This window comes from Macrotis lagotis, chromosome 8 (assembly GCF_037893015.1).
Source record: "Macrotis lagotis isolate mMagLag1 chromosome 8, bilby.v1.9.chrom.fasta, whole genome shotgun sequence".
Taxonomy (NCBI): Eukaryota; Metazoa; Chordata; class Mammalia; order Peramelemorphia; family Peramelidae; genus Macrotis; species Macrotis lagotis.
This window is the reverse complement of record NC_133665.1, coordinates 183,340,361-183,359,062: the sequence shown is the minus strand read 5'-3', so window position 1 is coordinate 183,359,062 and position 18,702 is coordinate 183,340,361. Positions and strand designations below refer to the sequence as shown.

The 18,702-nt window shown below is 39.2% G+C and overlaps 1 long non-coding RNA gene across 1 annotated transcript; it reads right to left on the bottom strand.

Moving 5' to 3' along the window:
* Positions 1-3,198: 3,198 nt before the first annotated feature.
* On the bottom strand, positions 3,199-17,943 carry LOC141495054 (uncharacterized). Its single transcript, XR_012470648.1, has 3 exons — positions 17,903-17,943; positions 8,974-9,182; positions 3,199-3,428 (listed from the first exon to the last, which is right to left on the bottom strand). It is a non-coding gene; the product is annotated as an uncharacterized LOC141495054 (long non-coding RNA).
* Between the last annotated feature and the right edge of the window lie 759 nt (positions 17,944-18,702).

The window sequence follows — 18,702 nt, the reverse complement described above, 5'->3', positions numbered from 1 at the left end:
GGGACTCAGGTACCCAAGTTGGAAGGCTGAGAGACAGGAACCTGGAGGAGTAGAGGGATGGGCTCAGGTTGCTCTTATCCTGTAGAATTTTACATTTAACAATGAAATTACATTGAACAATTAGAGGGGAATTTGCATCCAGCAGGGACTTATGCTGCAGAGGAAACCCTCAGAAAATATCAGAGAGGTACAAGTAAGATTTTCTTAATATTAAAACAACTAGACAGATTATTTCTCTTTCAACAATTGGACCTGAACTTCAAGAAAATCACATTCATGACTAAATGGAGAATGGATTTGAGTGGGGACTTGAGGTGGGGAGAACCACCAGAATGTTGCAGTAGTCTAGGTGTGAGGTGATACCAGTGTGACAATTAAGTGAATGGAGAGAAGAAGATAGATTAACTAGAGATATGGTGAAGGTAGAAATAATAGACTTGACAACATACTGTGGTTAGAATGTGAGAGAAGTATTGTAGAAGACACCAAGGTTATAAGTCTAAGAGATTAGAAGGATCGTCCTCAGTGGTAGTAAGAAACTTAAGAAGATGAGAAGATTTGGGGGAAGAGATAATAAATTCTGTTTTATTCAGGTTAAATTTGAGACGCCTATAGAAAATGCAATTCAAGATATCTAAAACGGAATTGGCAATGGGAGATTGGAGAGAAGTTAGGGCTCAATGTCTACATCTGAGAATTGTCTGCACAGAGATGAGAATGGAGCTGATAAAATGACTAGTACAGTGAGATATTGTTGTTTACAGCTGAGAAGAGGAAGAGAAGAGGAATCCAGGACAGAACCTTGGAGGATACTCAGAGACCTGGATGAAGGTCCAGCAAAGGAGACTGAGGAATGTGCAGATAGGTAGGAGGAGGGCCGTGTCATGACAACTTAGAGAAAAGAGGATATTCAGGAGAAAAGGATGATTGTCAAAATCTGCAGAAGGGTCATGAAGGTTGAGGACTGAGCAAAAGTCATTGGATTTGCTGGTAAAGAGATAATTGGGAACTTTGTAGTGAAAAAAAAATGATTATTAATCACTAATAATCTGAGGCAGTGTTTAGTGTATCAGTGTATCCTCCTGGAGTCAGGAAGACCTGAATTTAAATATGGCCTAGCTGTGTGATCTTGGTCAAACCATTTAGTCCCAGGGGCAGCTAGATGTTGCAGTGGATAAAGCACTGGCCCTGGAGTCAGGAGTACCTGGGTTCAAATCTGGTCTCAAACACTTAATAATTACCTAGCTGTGTGGCCTTGGGCAGGCCACTTAACCCCATTGCCTTGAAAAAAACAAAAAAAAAACCAAACCATTTAGTCCCTCTTGTCTTAAAAAAAACCCCAACCTAATGATTTTAGGAGATTCAGAGTTCCCCTGTTCTTTTCTACTTTCAAGACTTTAGTCTCTAAAGGTCAAGCTAAACTTCTTTACCTTCTCCTAAACTTCTCTGACCCAATCCAACCTTACAAGGACTCTCTAGTCTCAGGTGAATTCTATTCAAGCCAGCTTGAGTGGAGACAGATCCTTTTGTGTAGATGCTGTTATTTTGTCCTTCATTCTTTTTTGTTTTGTTTTGTTTTTTTTCAAGGCAATGGGGTTAAGTGGCCTGCCCAAGGCCACACAGCTAGGTAATTATTAAGTATCTTAAGTGTCTGAGGCCGTATTTGAACTCAGGTCCTCCTGATTCCAGGGCTGGTGCTCTATCCACTTGTGCTACCCCTTGTCCTTCATTCTTGAAAAAGGCCCTGGTGTCAGGGAGGTAATGTTATGACAAGTATGTGAATTGGATTTGAATGAGGGGGGCTATACTAAGTCACCAGTCTCAGTTTCTCCTCCAGAATCATCTAGGTCCCTGGGGGGGGGGGGGTGGAGTCCAGATATCAACTGGAGATGAACCAGGATGTGAGGCAATCAGGATTAAGTGACTTGCCCAAGGTCATACAAGTAGTAAGTGTTCAGAATCTGAGGCTAGATTCGATCTCCCATCCTCCTGACTCAGGGTTGGTGGTCTATCCACTTTGCCACCTAGCTGCCCTCATATTTTATTTTGTCTAGAAAGCCCAAGGCTGGAGTCAAAGATAAGACTCTTTGTCCAAGGGTGACATGATGCCTCTCTCAGCCTAACACCTCCCATTGTGTTAATCAATCAGAGATGATTTCCACTCTTTTCCCCCAAAAACCCTACATATCTCTGAGCCTGCTGCCATGATGGTCTTTGGTCTAAGAGAGTCAGGCAATATTAATTATATGCTTGCCTTATTGATAAAGTGAATCAGTTATCCAGAAACTATGTTTCTTAAACCTTTTAAACCCCCACAGTAAAGAACCATTTCAGTGGAAAGATGAGGTCAGAGGCTGAGGGTTAAAAGAGAAGGAGTAGGAACGTCACTTCCTTGGATTACATTAGCCTTGTTTTCAAGTATCTCCCTCTTTTTATCTACTATAACCTCAGATAACAACTTAAGCAACTGGGTGGTGAGGTGCATGAAGTGCTGAATCTGAAGTCAATAAAACCCAAGTTCAAATGCCTCAGACACTAACTGTGTGATCTTAGGCAAGTCATTTGACCTCTCTGTTGCTCAGTTTCCTCATCTATAAAATAGATAATAGCACCAATCCCTCAGGGTTACTGAGAGGCTCAAATTAGACAATATGGATAAAATGTTTTGTAAATCTTAAAGACAATAGAAATCTTGCTATTATTTCCCCAAATTTGTGTCTTTTGTCAAAGGCAAGAAGTATTCCCTTGTGCTTTGTCCACATCGCTAATAAAGTGTTAAAGAATCCAGGACCAAGGAAAGTTCCCTGGGGCACTCCACTGGAGACCTGCCAATGGCCCCAGGTCCTCCAAGACCAGACATTTCAGTTCATCGTGAATCTACCCAATTGTGATCTATCTCTCAACTCTCCTTTTCTACAAGAGTAAGTTGTGTCAAAAAACTCACTAAAATCCAGGTGTGATAGATTTGTCACTTATCAATCAGGATAGTAATTGCCATCGAAGGAACTGAAGTCAGTTCTTGAGGAAGCCATGATGGCTGACAATGTTCATCTTTCTTTTCTAAATGCTCACTATGTCTTTACTAATGTATTCTATTCTTTTGCCAAGATTCAAAGTCAAGTTCACTGGCCCATGGTTTGCAGACTTTGTTCTCTTTATTTATTTATTTTTTTGGACAAATGGGACATTTCCCCTTTCTCCATGTGGTGATAATACTTCTTCTTTTGTCCATCATCTTTCACATGAACCCCCACCCCAATGGTGGTGTAGCAATGACATTCTCTATCGCTTACAGGCCGTAGTTCATTGGAGTCAGGTGATTAAATTCACCAAGTTTTCTTTCTTTCTTCCTACTGATCTTGGGTGTCAACTCCCTTTTAATCATTTTTGTTTTAATCTCTCCAAAGGTCCAAAGGTCATCCTCCTTGCTACAGAAAACAAAAACAAATCAAAAAGTGTGACCAGCTCTGCCTTCTCTGTGACGCAGGGATCACTGTTCTGTCCTCCCCAGAGCAAAAGTCCTATTCTTAAGAGGGTTAAAATAACAAAAATGATTCTCTCTCTCTTTAGCTTTCCTCTCCAGTTTCCATTCTCATCTCTAGCATTCCTGAATCTTTTTTTATAGAACTAAACCATCCTTTTGACTTTGTTCTCTTTTACCTTCCCTTGCTTCCATCTTCTACAAATATCCTTTTAAAATTCATATGACTTCCATTTTGCTTCCTCAATCCTTGGAATTTCATTTCTGAGATTTTCTCTCCCTCCGGGTTGGAGCTCTTCTTAGACTATTAGTCTATGGCTCTCCTTCCTCCTTATCTGCTGAACCCCTTAAAATCAGCTTTTCCAAATTTAGGAAGACTGTGCATCATTTTCCTTTCACCTCTCAATCACAAACTCTCCTCTCTCATAAACTTCCCATTGTCTCCCCTCCAATCACCAGTTCCCACACATTAATGAGAATCAGATTCAAAATTGAATTTCCTTACCCTCCCATCACACACACACACACACACACACACACAGAGTAGATCCTTTCATCTTTTGAAGAATGTAATTATTATTAAAAACAAGTCAAGGAGCGTCTAATTAGCCACACTTCTAGTCAGAGAAAGAAGTCTAGCAGATACCAGGATATTGGAAATCTCCCATCCCTACGATGTCATGCCTTGGAGGCCAACTTATGATCTGAATTTTAGATCACTTATTTCTTGTTTTATATCAATAAACACTATTTAAATAATTGTCTCATGTGTAAGGTCATATGCTAGACACAGATTAATAAAGATGTTCTTGCCCTCAAGAAGCTCACTTTTTATTTGCATATATTATGTCATTTGTTCACCTGGGACCCAGGTCTCACAATCTGTTGATCTCATCACCCTAAACCCTAATGTTCATAGAGGTTGTCATTTAATCTGCCTATTCAGATCACTGCCTGAAACACCATAGGCCTGTTTTTTTATTCTCACCTCCTTCCCCATTCACTCTTTCCTTCTCTGTCCTCCATATTTCTCTTTGCTTCCAACCTAGTAATGGAGGCTCATTGGGATATAAAGTTCTGAAAGACAAAGGCTGTTTTTGGTTATTTGACACACAGAGTGTCAATTATTGAGTGACTGACTGATGTTTTTCCTTTTTTTTTTTTCAAAACAAAGCTTTTATTCTTTTTCCACCCAGTAAATGTTGATCCCTTCACATCCCACTTTGATCACCTCCCAATGACCTAGGACATGATATATTGCATAATGTGCAGGGAATGTTCCCCAAACCACACATTCACTGCAGTGCCAATGTCCAGACAGCGAGGTTTCATATCAGTCCTTCTGTACATGTCCATGGGTCCGTTTTCTTGACGTATCATTGTCAACAGTTATAACACTGAAAATCAAGGGTCTCAGGGGATGGGTTCACTTCTGAATCCTTTAAAGAAAAGAGCAACTCCCATGCATCCTCATGAAATTCCTCCATGGTCATTCAAATGGAGGCAACACACACTTGACATCAACTTCTTTCCATTGGCTCCTGCACAAAGAGCTTTTCCAGGCTGCAGCTCCCAGAATCTGCCAATCCTTTGGGGGGCCTTTGGTTGGTAGATGGGAAAGGAAAACAAGAGGCAGCATTCCCTCCTGAACTGAGGAATTGATGCAAGGAACACATCTGGGACTATTCTTGGGCATGAGCATCAAGAGCTCCCCCTACAGTTGGTTAAGGCAAAGAACAAGGAGGGAGAAGCTCGTTTTCCACGTTCACAGTTAACGAACCATTGTCAGACAGGTCCATCTTTTGCGAGGAGCAGAGCTCAGGTATGTGAGGGGTTAGTGATCAATGACCAGGGAAAATTCCCACGTTCAAAAACCTTTATCTGCATAAACCTCAGTGTCTTGAAGACCTTGGACATGGTCAGAAATGAACAAATTTTTGTTTAAATTTATTAGATTCTAACAAGCAAGAAATGACTTGGTTTTAATGCCTCCAGTCATTCTTAAGTTAGTGACTGTGTAGGTTAGTCCCCTGATTTGTTAGAACTAACGTCAAAATTAATACAAAGTTAGAAAAAATATGAAAAAGATGTGTGTGTGTGCGTGCGTGTGCGCACATGTGTGTGTAGCTTACATGCTCTGACCTTATCTCCTGGAACTAGGTTGCTACATCAACATTTTAGGCTAGTGTTCTAGGTGAGAGGGTGGCAGGTGAGGCAAAACTGAGCCTCACCTCTGATTGTGAAAGTGTTGAGCTCATAACCTTCACCACCAGAAGTGAGGCTCAACTCTGCCTCACCTGCCACCCCTTCACCATAGGGCCCTGGTTCTAGGAATGTCTCTTCTCCATTGTTATTGGCTCAAGCTCCCATTGAATGTGTGCCCCCTTCTCCATGGTTAGCAGGGTCACTGACCAGCATTTCAAAACCATTTAACTACATAACATTGGTTGACTTTTACAAATGGATAATTATTTGAAAAGGTACAGCAAGAACAAATATACCAGTATTTCCTGGAGTGTTGTAGGGCATCCTCTCCTTTTCCTTAGTCAGAGGAGGAGATACAGGAAGGAGGAAGAAGCTTCCCTTAGCCCCATGCCTACAAAGTACTGGTCCCACAAAGACTATGTACAAATGGAGCGTCTCTGCTAGATGAGTTCTAGTCTCTTAGTCCAGGTGCATCTGAACTGGATTGTAGGTCATTCTTTGATTCTCAGGGAAGAGATTGTATTGATTCCAGAACATCAAGGTCTCCTGGCCTTTTGAACAAACAAGGTCTAGGTTCCAATCTCCTTCAACTAAAAGAGAAAAGAACCAATCCAGAGGAGGCAGAACTCCAGAGGGGAGAAGTCCTCACATCCTCCATTCTCGTCCCTTAAAGTGTTGTCTCTAATCAGTCACCATAAGAGGAGTAACCAAATGCAGTCAAGAGAAAGTTGCCGACCCTCATAGGATGTCATTCCCACACTGACAAGGCAAAGGAATTAAAAGGGAACAGAAGGTTTAATGAATTTAAAAGCCTTTCTCATCAGGGCAGCCAGTTGGTTCAGTGGATAGAATACATAGCCTGGAGTCAGGAAGACTCAAATTCATGAGTTCAAATCTGGTCTCAGACACTTCCTAGCTGTGTAACCCTGGGCAAATTTTTTCCTTCACCCTTTTTGCCTCAGTTTCTTCATCTGTAAAAAAGATCTGGGGAAGGAAATGGCAAACCACTCCAGCATCTCCACCAAGAAAATCCCAAATGGGATCGGGAAGAGTCTGAGACTACTTAAAAACAACTCAACCCTAACCACTCAACCTTCTCTTCACTGCGTGATCAGCCAGAACTAATTCCAAGAATACCCACTGGCGCTTCACAGTCATCAGGACTCTTCTGGAAATGAGTTCCTTAGGCTCTCCCTGTGGGAAATGGAATCGGCCAAGCAAGCTTATAGAATCTGTACATGTACCAGCTATCCTAGTAATATGTACACAACTGACTCATTTAGGCAAATGATGAATGCCAATACAATAAATGAGAGATAGATCAAGGGACAGAAATTGTCATCATCATCATCGTCGTTCGCAAATATTGCTGCAAATACTATTTTATTTAATCCCCAAAACACCCCCTGAAAGATACATGTTGTTACCCCTATTTTATAGACATGAAGGCTATATGACTTGCCCAGGGTCATGTAGCTATCCAAGCCTGGATTTGAACTCCAGTCCTCCTGACTCTAAGTCTAGCATTCTCTATCCATTATAGGACCTAGCTATTCTGATAGAAACATTGATTTTTAACAATTTGTTCAGAAATTTCATTAATGCAAATAAGTTGCCATAACAAAGAAAACAGAAGAGCTAGCAAATATTTGAAGGCAGGGTAATGCCTTGAAGTTTTGGAGAAAAACTCATTTGTAAAATCTTTTTTTTTTTTTGCAAGGCAATGGGGTTAAGTGGCTTGCCCAAGGCCACCCAGCTAGGTCATTATTAAGTGTCTGAGACTGAATTTGAACTCAGGTCCTCCTGACTCCAGGGCCGGTGCTCTATCCACTGTGCCACCTAGTCACTCCTCATTTGTAAAATCTAATGTAAAGGTCTGTGTTGGCACTAATGCAAATTTTAGGTCTTTGAGAATTCACTTCCCAAGGTATTTGAAGTTGGTCACTGTTGCTCAGTCCTTTCAGTTGTGTCTGACTCTTTTTTTTTTTTTTAGGTTTTTGCAAGGCAATGGGGTTAAGTGGCTTGCCCAAGGCCACACAGCTAGGTAATTATTAAGTGTCTGAGGTCAGATTTGAACCCAGGTACTCCTGACTCCAAGGCCGGTGCTCTATCCACTGTACCACCTAGCTGCCCCTGTGTCTGACTCTTAAAGACCTCCATTAGGATTTTCTTAGTAGAGATCCAGAAGTTTGCCATTTCCTTCTCCAGTTCATTTTATAGATGAGGAGACAAGGTAAAATGACTTGTTCCGGCTCACACAGACAGTAAGTCCCTGGGGGTAGATGTGAACTTAGGTCTTCCAAATTCCATGACTAGCACTTTTTCTACTGTACCATGGAGCTGCCCTGAAGCAGGGGAACGTACTGTACCAAAAATGGGTGTGGGGGGAAGGAAATCTCTGAGCTTGTTATTATCAAGAGAAGGCAACCAAGGAAATGGCAAGGATGGATAGAACTACTTTCCTAAACAGGTGATATTTTAGGAAAGTAACCCATACATATGGAAGGGGATGATTTTGTGACAGATTCATTCATCAGAAGCATTAAATCTGCTATGGGTTCTGAAAAAAACAAACAGTCGTTTGGCTGACAATCTATTTATCTGAGTTAGAAGACTGACTTAGCTGTGTGACCTTGGGCAAGTCACTTAACCCCATAGCCTTGCAAAAACAACAACAAAAAAGAAGTCTGATTTAGGGTTCAAAGAGATGCAGTTACTGAACTAAGACTTGGAGTTCTGTTTTGAGACAGCCATTGTTCTTGGCAAATTAGATAGATAGATAGATAGATAGATAGATAGATAGATAGATAGATAGATAGATAGCGAAGAAGAAATAATAAGCTATATATAGAATTGTAGAATGAATGAAAAACAGTCTGTTTCAATGAATCACCTGTAGATAATTAAAATGTCTTTAGCTTAAGACCTGAGGATATCAGAACTAATTTATGATTATGGGACAAATTTAATCTTCCTGAGTGTAAAATGAGAGTAGGACAGCTAGATAATGCAATAACTAAAGTGTCAGCCCTGAAATCAAGAGGTCCTGAGTTCAAATTTGACTTCAGATACTTATTAATTGTGTGACCTTGGGTAAATCACTTAACCTCATTCCACATGGCTCTTGGGGAGAAAGTGAGGCTGGTGACTTAGCACAGCACCACCCCCAATCCAATTCACTTGCTAATCATTCCCTCTCTGATGTCTGGGTTTACTTTGAGAATGAAGAACAAACCTCATCACCTAAGTGTAAATAGTCAATAGCAATTTGGTTAACTGATCCTAACCTTAGATGAAGCTGTTAACAGAGAGGACTCAGGTGCTAACCCACAGGAACAGATTTCAGAATTGTCCATCAAAGACCAGAGTGCTCTCTGTTGCCACCTGCTGTTGACAGAAGACCAAGAAGGGTAGAGAGAATATACACGATATGATTTGCTTCCAAGGTGAAGGTGCATTGCCACCTAGTGTTGCTCAGGGGTAGAGGAAAAGAATCCTGCAAAAAAAAAAATCAGAATTGGTGAAATTTTTGCCCACTTTGGAACAAATGTCATTGTCTTTTCCTAAATGAACAAATCACTATTTCAACTGGTCATCTGCTAAACATAAATCTTTTTTTCTTAGTTTTTTTTGCAAGGCAATGGGTTTAAGTGACTTGCCCAAGGCCACACAGCTAGGTAATTATGAAGCGTCTGAGGTCGGATTTGACCTCAGGTCCACCTGACTCCAGGGCCCATGCTCTATCCACTGTGCCACCTAGCTGCCCTAAACATGAATCTGAAAGTGATAGATACCACAGTTGCTGAGCAGAGGAAAAGCTTAGAGGTAGAGTCAGAGAAGCAATCCAGATGAATGATAAATTCTAAGTGATTTGTCCAGGGTAGAGTTACTTAAAAACAACATGGGTCAACTCTGCTTAGCAGTGGAAGTGTCTATCTGTTCAACACAGAACTACATTCTTATGGACATTTCCGGAGACATAAAGAAAACACCAGTTTACAGATCACTCTGGCCACATGTATTCCCTACATGTGGGTCAACTCTCAAAATACACTATTGTCAGAGAGCATAAATGGCAAGCAATCTGCTTTAGTGAATTGCTAATGGAAAACTGAAATACTTTTAGGTTAATATGAGGAATATAACAACCAGAACCATTTTATTATTATGGGACATGTGAAATTTACATTATAGGGAGAAACTAGCAATTTGGTTATAAACCATAAGCTTAGGTGGAATTGTTATCAGAGAAGACTCAATGGCTGGGCCAAGAAAATTACTGGAGGTAGAAGAACAGATTTCAAAACTTTTTGCTGTCATTACTTATCAGGCAGATTAATTGTCTAATGAAAGGCCATATTATATAATGTTATAAAGGGAATAATGATTGTTATGTAAATCATATGCGTTTGCTCTGCATTTTCTGGCCATGTTCTGGTGAAGAGTTCTTGAATAGTAGTGCCTGATTATTTAGTGGGAAATACACAATGGGGGCTCATGGGCTATCGAGTTGATGGGAACTGTCACCCACAATGGGTACCCTCTAGAATGCTGAATGTGAGAACACTAATGTGACTTCCTTTCCTCCCTAACCTGCCAGTGTGGGTGTCAATAGGATAAGAAAATGGCCAAGGAAAGAGCCGAGTCTCAAGACCAAGGAAAGAACTGAGAGATGGAATTGGTGCCATTCATGCATTACATATTAACTGAGAACATTCTTATTAAGTATTAGAAGATAACTAGCTCAAGTGATGTTCCATTATATATTACCATTATATATTTACCATCAAGTAAGTAACTGAAAGTTGAGGGGAATAGAAAATGTCTTTCTATTTATTGTCTGATTTCTTTAAAAAACAAACAAACCCCCAAACATTTAGCTTTGTTAGAGTACTGCACTGCCTTAAAGACTTTCTTCCAATCCATGAATAGACAAAAAGCATTCAAGGCTCCATGAAAGATGTAAGAGAAGAAAAATAGCTCTTGTTTGATAATCCTCTACATCTTAGCATCAAAGGAGCTTAAAAAAACAGAAAAGATATTTGCCACTTTGTGGCTGAATCACTTCAGTCATGTCATGGGATTTTCTTGGCAGACATTTTTTAAAGGATTTGACATTTTCTTCTCCAGTTCATTTTACTGATGAGAAACTGGGGCAGCAGGGTGAAGTGACTTGCCCAGGGTCACACAGCTTAGTAAGTATCTGAAGTTGGATTTGAACTCAGGTCTGATGCTCTGTCCATTGCATCAGCTAACTTCCCCTCTGCCCATTTGCCACAGCATGCAGGAAATCCAGTGGAGAAGAGGACTTTCCTAATGATGGTAAAGTCTTCCAAAAGCCCCTATTTGCAGATTACTAGCACCAGCTTCATTAAGCTCTGGAACTCAAATCCATAGCCTGGCTGTCGTTTGAAAAGTTTATCCTTGTGGAGGAAACATATCCAGGAGATGAAGTTCTATTGTCGAACATGTGCTCTATCGTTGGATAGGGAACATGCAGAGCTTGGCTATCAGTATATAAATATTGGACAAACGATATTATATATTGAGAAGACTTATAATTGAACAGGAACAGCTCAGCCACTGGATTACCTCTGGAAAATTAAGGTTCTTGGAATGACCCCAATGTTTTCTTTGAAAAAAGGGGGAGCAGGTGGCTAGGTGGCGCAGTGGATAGAGCACCGGTCCTGGAGTCAGGAGGACCTGAGTTCAAATCTGACCTCAGACACTTAATAATTACTTAGCTGTGTGGCCTTGGGCAAGCCACTTCACCCCATTTGCCTTGCAAAAACCTAAAAAAAATGTCTTTAAGGAATCACTAAGGAATGCACAAAACAATGTATCCCTGAAACAGCTGAATGGCACCATAATGAAGACAGTACAGAAGAAAGACCTGAGTTCAAATCCAGCCTTGGTCACTTCCAAGCTTTGAGTCCCTGGGCAAGTTACTTAACCTCTGTTTTCTTTATTTTTCTCAAATGTAAAATGTGGATAATTATGGCGTTTGCCTTCCAGGACTGTTATAAGGATCAACCATGCTTAACCCAGGGTCCAGTATGTAGTGGATGCTATATATATATATATATATACATATATATATATATATATATATATATATATATATATATATAATAGAGAGAGAGAGAGAGAGAGAGAGAGAGAGAGAGAGAGAGAGAGAGAGAGAGAGAGAGAGAGATTAGGTTTTTGCAAGGCAATGGGGTTAAGTGGCTTGCCCAAGGCCATACAGCTAGGTAATTACTAAGTGTCTGAAGGCAGATTTGAACTCAGGTCCTCCTGACTCCAGGGCCTGTGCTTTATCCATTGCGCCACCTAGCTGTGTCCATAGTACATAGTAGATACTTTAACAAAGCTTCTTCCTCTTCTTTAAACATAGGGGCTGTGGTTTTTTTTTTCCCCTTTCTATACCCAGCCTTTAGCACAGTACTTGTTCATAGTTGGTACTTCATGTAATCTCACTGATTGACTGCCATGGAAAAAGGAATTTTTTTCCAGTGTTTCATCTCATGATTCTCTTCATCCTAATTTTTTTTTTGTAACAGAGCTTTCATTTAGTTTTTTAATTATTTTTTGGTAAAGCTTCAATTTTATTTTTCAAATTATGTTTTTCAGGTGCTTCTGATGAGAGAATCCTGACTGCTTTTCAGCCTCTCAGTCTGCTATCTCCTGGGAAGTCCAATGACATTTCAAACCAAAGGAAATAAATGTCTTAGCTATTTTTCTATACATGGATTATAAGTTTCTTGAAGCCACAAACTGGCTTTTCTTCCAACCTTGCATCCCTGTGTTATATGAGCTTAGTAAAAAGTATATTGAGTTGAACTGAATTTCTTTTGTTAAGGAGGTCTTGTTAAGCTTTGAGAAACTGGTTGTTTTGGGAGACAGAGAAGCCCAAGTTTCCAAGGATCAAGAGTTTCAGGAATGTCATTTATGTCCTTAGGCCAGTGTTCTTTCTTCTGAGCAAATAAGTAACGTGATTTGGAGGAGCAGGCCACAGCCTAAGTGAGAGGAAAACAGAATTTCTTATTAACAATTTAATGTTCCTGTCATAGAAGCACAGAATTAGAAGGAGCCCCAGAGACCATCCAGTCCCTTCTAAAAAAAAAAAGTTATCATTTGAATTGAATATATGTAGTGTAGTCCGGTATTGTTCAAAACTCTAGGCATAAGAAGGAAAGCAAAAGACAATGCCTGCCCTCAAGGAGCTCACAGTCTAATAGAGCATAAACAATTATCTTTATAGATACAAGTAATTGGAAATAATTGTCGCAGGAAGGTACTGAAATTAAGAGGGATTGGAAAAGGCTTCCTGTACTAAGTGAGATTTTCACTGGAACGTGAAGGAAACTAGGGAAGGCAGAAGGAAGTAGAGATGAGGAGAGAGAGAGAGAGAGAGAGAGCATTCCAGGCTTGGGGGACAATCAATGAATGGAGAACAAAGGTCACCAGGTCTACTTTGCTCCTCCAGGATTGTTTAATGTCACTCTTACTTCCAATGTCTGTATCTCGGAGACCAAAGACTGTATGTTTCTCCAAAATGGTGGAGGAGATAGTTGCTTTGGACAGCATCTCCCCTCTCCCTAAGGAATAAGGGAGAAAGGAGGTGTTTGTGTTTGTATAATGTGTGTCTGTGTCTATGTCTATGTCTATGTCTGTATGTAAATGAAGTAGGGGTGGGTTTTTTTCTGATTTACAAGATTCTATAAAGAATTCTCTGGAGGGGGGTGGCTAGGTGGCGCAGTGGATAGAGCACTGGCCTTGGAGTCAGGAGTACCTGAGTTCAAATTCGGCCTCAGACACTTAATAATTACCTAGTCGTGTGGCCTTGGGCAAGCCACTTAACCCCATTGCCTTGCAAAAACTAAAAAAAAAAAGAATTCTCTAGGGAAAGAGAGAGTGGGTGGGCTTACTGTTTTCTGCAGGGTCATCTATAAGTAGGTCCCAATTCATGGCATTCAAACAATTCCAAATTTGTTTTAGTGCAAATTATAAAATGATCACAGGTCTCATTTAATTCAAGAGTTATTTGAGGGTTTTAAGAGGCTGTCTGTCAGTTTGTACTCACCTAGCCTTAAGGGTGAGCGTGATTAGTTGCTCATACCACATTGGGATGGTTTTTTTTTTTAAAGCTCTTTAACAAAAATGGACAGAAGGAAGAATATATCAAATGGAAACACTGTCCATGCAAAAAAAAGAAGTTTGTTATTTATTACATGAGAGCAAAAATTGGATGTAATCGAAGAGCTCAAATATGATCATAATACCTCTAAAATAGGACAAGATATGAGGATACCTGAATCTATTAGTACAGAATATTGTAAAACAGGCAGATGAAAAAAAAGGGAAAAGGCAAAGTGGCATCAACTTCTTGTGGTTTTCAAAGAAATACAAGGAATACAAATGCGACAGTGAGTGAAATAGAGAGCCTTTTAGCTGTATGAATTGAAAATTGCAAGTACACCTTTTTTCTAAGTAATACAGTCATTTGGACCATTTGGACCAATGATTATACATGTAGAGCCTATGTGAGATTTCTTTCTATTAGGGGTAGGGGTAGGGAAGGGACAGAGAGGAAAAAAATTTAAATCACAAAACCTTATGAAAAATGATTGTTGAAAACTACCAGTATATGTAGTTTAAGTCTGTTTAAAGCAGAGAAAGAAAATGGAAGTGAAGGGGATAAGGAAGAAACTTTCATTGCAAGCATGCAAGCATGCAAGCATGCAAACTTTCATAGTTTTGTAACTGACCTTATTTGCATCATGTTCAAATTACCAGGGAGACGGCCAGTACAAATGAAGTTTCAACTGATAAATTGCCTTATAATTTTGAAGAAAATAATGGAAGGTCAACATTGGTTCACAAAATTTTCATAGGAATGAAGCAGGCTTATTCTGAGAAAGGTTACCATCTGTAAACTTACGTATATTTTTTGAACTTTTTTTCCCAGTTTTAAATTCTCTCTTCTCCCATCCACTGAGAAGGCAAGACACTCAAAAGTCATTACAAATATGAAGTCATTTCAGAATAACCTGGAAAGACTTGCATGAACTGATGCTGAGTGAAGTGAGCAGAACCAGGAGAACACTGAACACATTAACATTGGGTGATGACTATGACAGACTTGCTCATTTCAGCAATACAATGATCAATGACAATTCTAAAAGATTTGTGATGGAAAATACCGTCCCTATCCAGAGAAGGAACTGTGGAGTTTAAATGGAAACCAAACCTTATTATCTTCAATTTTTCTTGCTTTTTTTTTAGGTTTTTTGCAAGGTAAATGGGGTTAAGTGGCTTGCCCAAGACCACACAGCTAGGTAATTATTAAATGTCTGAGACCGGATTTGAACCCAGGTACTCCTGACTTCAGGGGTGGTGCTTTATCCACTATGCCACCTAGCCGCCCCCATTATCTTCAATTTTTAAAAGTTGTTTTATGTATTATGTTTGCTTCTCTCTAATGATTTCCCCCATTTGGATTTGATTCTTCTTTTATAACATGATTGATATGAATTTATGTTTAGCATGATTATACAATGTATAGCCTATGTTAGACTTCTTTCTGTTAGGGGTAAGAGTAGGGAAGGGACACAGGGGAAAAAATATAAAACACAAAACCTTACCAAAACATGATTTTTGAAAACTACCAGTATATGTAGTTGGAAAAAAAAAACTTAAAACAAAAATGAAGTCAAGCTAAATAAATTTCCACATTAGCCTTTTTTAGAGTGGGGGAGGGGCTGGGGGCAAAAGCTGAGGAGAAAGAAAGAAAAAAATATCCTTCAATTCTTATTCTGAGTCTATCAATTTTTTTTTCTGAAACTAGATGGTATTTTCATCATGAGTCCTTAGGGATTGGGTTGAATCATTGTGTTGCTCAGAGTTACTAAGTCATTCACAGTTAATTGATCATTGTACAATGCTGTTGTGCCTGTGAACAATATTCTGGTTCTGCTCACTTTGCTTTGCTTCAGTTTATCTTATCTAATTCTTCCCAGAACTACCTCCTTCACCATTTCTTACAGAACAATAGTGCTCCACCCCATTCATAAACTACAACTTCTTCAGCCATTCCCCAATTGATGGGCATTCCCTCAGTTTCCAATTCTTTGCCATCACAAAAGGAGTTGCTATAAATATTTTTGTACCTATGGGTCAGTCCTTTTTCTCTTTGATCTCTGGCATATAGACCTAGAAGCCCTTATGCTTTGTCAAAGACATGTACAGTTTAATAGTTTTTTGGAAGCACTCCAAATTGTTTTCCAGAATTACTGGTCTGGTTCACAACTCTACCAACAATGCATTAGTACACGATTTTCTCACATCCTCTTGAGCATTTGTCATTTTTCTTTTCTGTTATCTTAGTCAATCTGAAGGGTGGGACCTCTGAGTTGCTCTAATTTGTATTTCTCTGATTTTTGATGAATACAATCATATAGCTATTGATAGCTTTGTTCTCTTCCCCTGAAAACTGCCTATTCATTTCATTTGATCATTTATCAGTTGAAAAAGACTTTTAGTTTTATAAATTTGGTCCAATTCCTTATGTATTTTAGAAATGAGAGCTTTATCAGAAAAATTGCTTCAAATTTCTTCCCCCAACCCCATTTTCTTCTTTTCCTCTCATTTTAACCACATGGGTTGCGCAAAAAACATTTGTATTTTTGGGCAGTTTGGTGGCTCAGTGGATAGAGTACTGGCCCTGGAGTCAGGAGTACCTGGGTTCAAATCCATGCTCAGACACTTCATAATTACCTAGTTGTGTGGCCTTGGGCAAGCCACTTAACCCCATTACCTTGCAAAAAAAGAAAAACCTTAAAAATAAATAAATAGATAAATAAACTAGAAAAAAAAATTTGTTTTATGTAATCAAAAGTATTTATTTTACCTCCTGTGAATCTCTATATCTCAGCTGTGATTTCCCCCATCCATAAATCTGACAGGTAATTTCTTCCATGATCCACTACTCTATGATCTATCTTTATATCTAGATCATATACACATTAAGAGTTTATCTTGGGGGGCAGCTAGGTGGCGCAGTGGATAAAGCACTGGCCCTGGAGTCAGGAGGACCTGGGTTCAAATCCATGCTCAGACACTTCATAATTACCTAGCTGTGTGGCCTTGGGCTTAACTTAACCCCACTGCCTTGAAAAATCTAAAAAAAAAAAAGAGTTTATCTTAGAAAATAGTAGAAGATGTTCGTTTCTGTCTACTTTCTGGTAGACTTCTTTCCAGTTTTCCAAATAGTTTGTCAAATAGGAAATTAGATAGAAAGATATAGACTAACTGTAAATAAGCTAGAAAGATCCACTAGTTCTGAGGCTGCTACGGAAAGCAAGACAGATGGCAAGAAGATAGCTGGGGCAGAATATGAAACCTTTAACTAGAAGCAATTTCTACTGAGATGAAGTGAAGTAGTCATAAAGACAAACTTGACTTAAGAGACTCAGTATTCCTGGGCTTGATTGTGGATCTGACTCACAAAAGAGCTAAAAATGCTCCCTATAGGGAAGAAGCCACCTAAGAGAGATTATTGGTACTCATCAGAGATGCTGCTTAGCATCAGTCCCATTAGAGAACTAGAGGCTGGTGTAGCCATTCCACAGATAAGGAACAAAAGACATTTTTGGAGTTGGGAGGGGCTAGGGGCCAGGGGCAAAAGCTGAGGAGAAAGAAAGAGAAAAAAATATCCTTCAATTCTTACTCTGAGTCTATCAATTTCTGGAAACAGAATAGGAATTTGAATTATGGAGGCTATAAGTGTTCCATTTTGAACTAGTAGCCTATGAATCTATAGAAGAATGCCTTTTTATACGCTTGAGGAGGTGTGAATAATGTCAGGATATTTTTCTTTTTGTATGAACAAAATCAAAATGGCTAGGATAAAAAAGGCAACCCAATTCAGCAAATATTTTCATTACCTATCTTTAATAAGATCTGGTATTCAAACTATATGAAGAATTAACACAAATAGGTCCTAAATCCATTTGTGGAAGCATATTAAAAACCTTTTTAGTAAAATTGGAAATATTAGGAAATCATAGTTTTCACCAAAGTCCTTTTGAAATTCTTTCAAAAGTCCCTGAAAAGGTGGACAATAGGATAGGACCAAAAAAGACTTTTCTTAAGGAAATGAATTAAGGTTACTACCCAGTCTTTGTCTCAGTTTACAATCATTGCTTCTCCACCCACCTGAAGCGACCGGTGTCTTGACCCACTTCTCTCCATTGAGAAAGAAGAATGATATCCAATAAAGGAAGGGGTACCCTTGTTTACTCCTAGAGTGGTTCTCAGAGAAGTGAAATAATGGTTTGATTATTCAACAATTCTAGAATGTTAACCCACACTGTATTTTTATATATATTGTGATCTTTTTCTTGTTTAAGATTCCTATAAATGTTACCAGAAATCATCAGGGCTAGGAATCATGTCTAAGGGATAGGGGTACTATGCCAGTTTGGAATTCTCTCCAAGTCAGAAATCCTTGGATAATATTGAGTCAAATTGTTTCTGGCAGACTTGAGTGGAAAAACACAGAGTACAGTATTCCCATTAACTTTTTTTTGGACACAATTCCTAATGATCAAGTGGTCAGAGGAAACAAAGACTTCTTAAAGAATAATTAGAAACTAGAAACAATCATATAAAAGATTGCTTCAAATCACGAAAAGAGCAAATCAAAACAATCATGGGGTTCCCTTTTAGACCCTAAAAGTTTGAAAAGTTCACAAAAGATGGAGCGAGTGCATATTGGATGGAAGACAAATATATGTAGGCTATTAGTGGAACTGAACTTTGGTACAGCCAAGTGAAGAGGGAGAGGAAGGGGGAAGAAAGGAGAGATTCACAACAGAATCTCCTGAAAAAAAATAAAAAAAATGAAAATGAGACTACAATCGAATTAAGTTTCTCCAGGGCCTCATTTATTTTTATTTTTTTAAATAACATTTTTTGGGGCAGCTAGGTGGTACAGTGGATAAAGCACTGGCCTT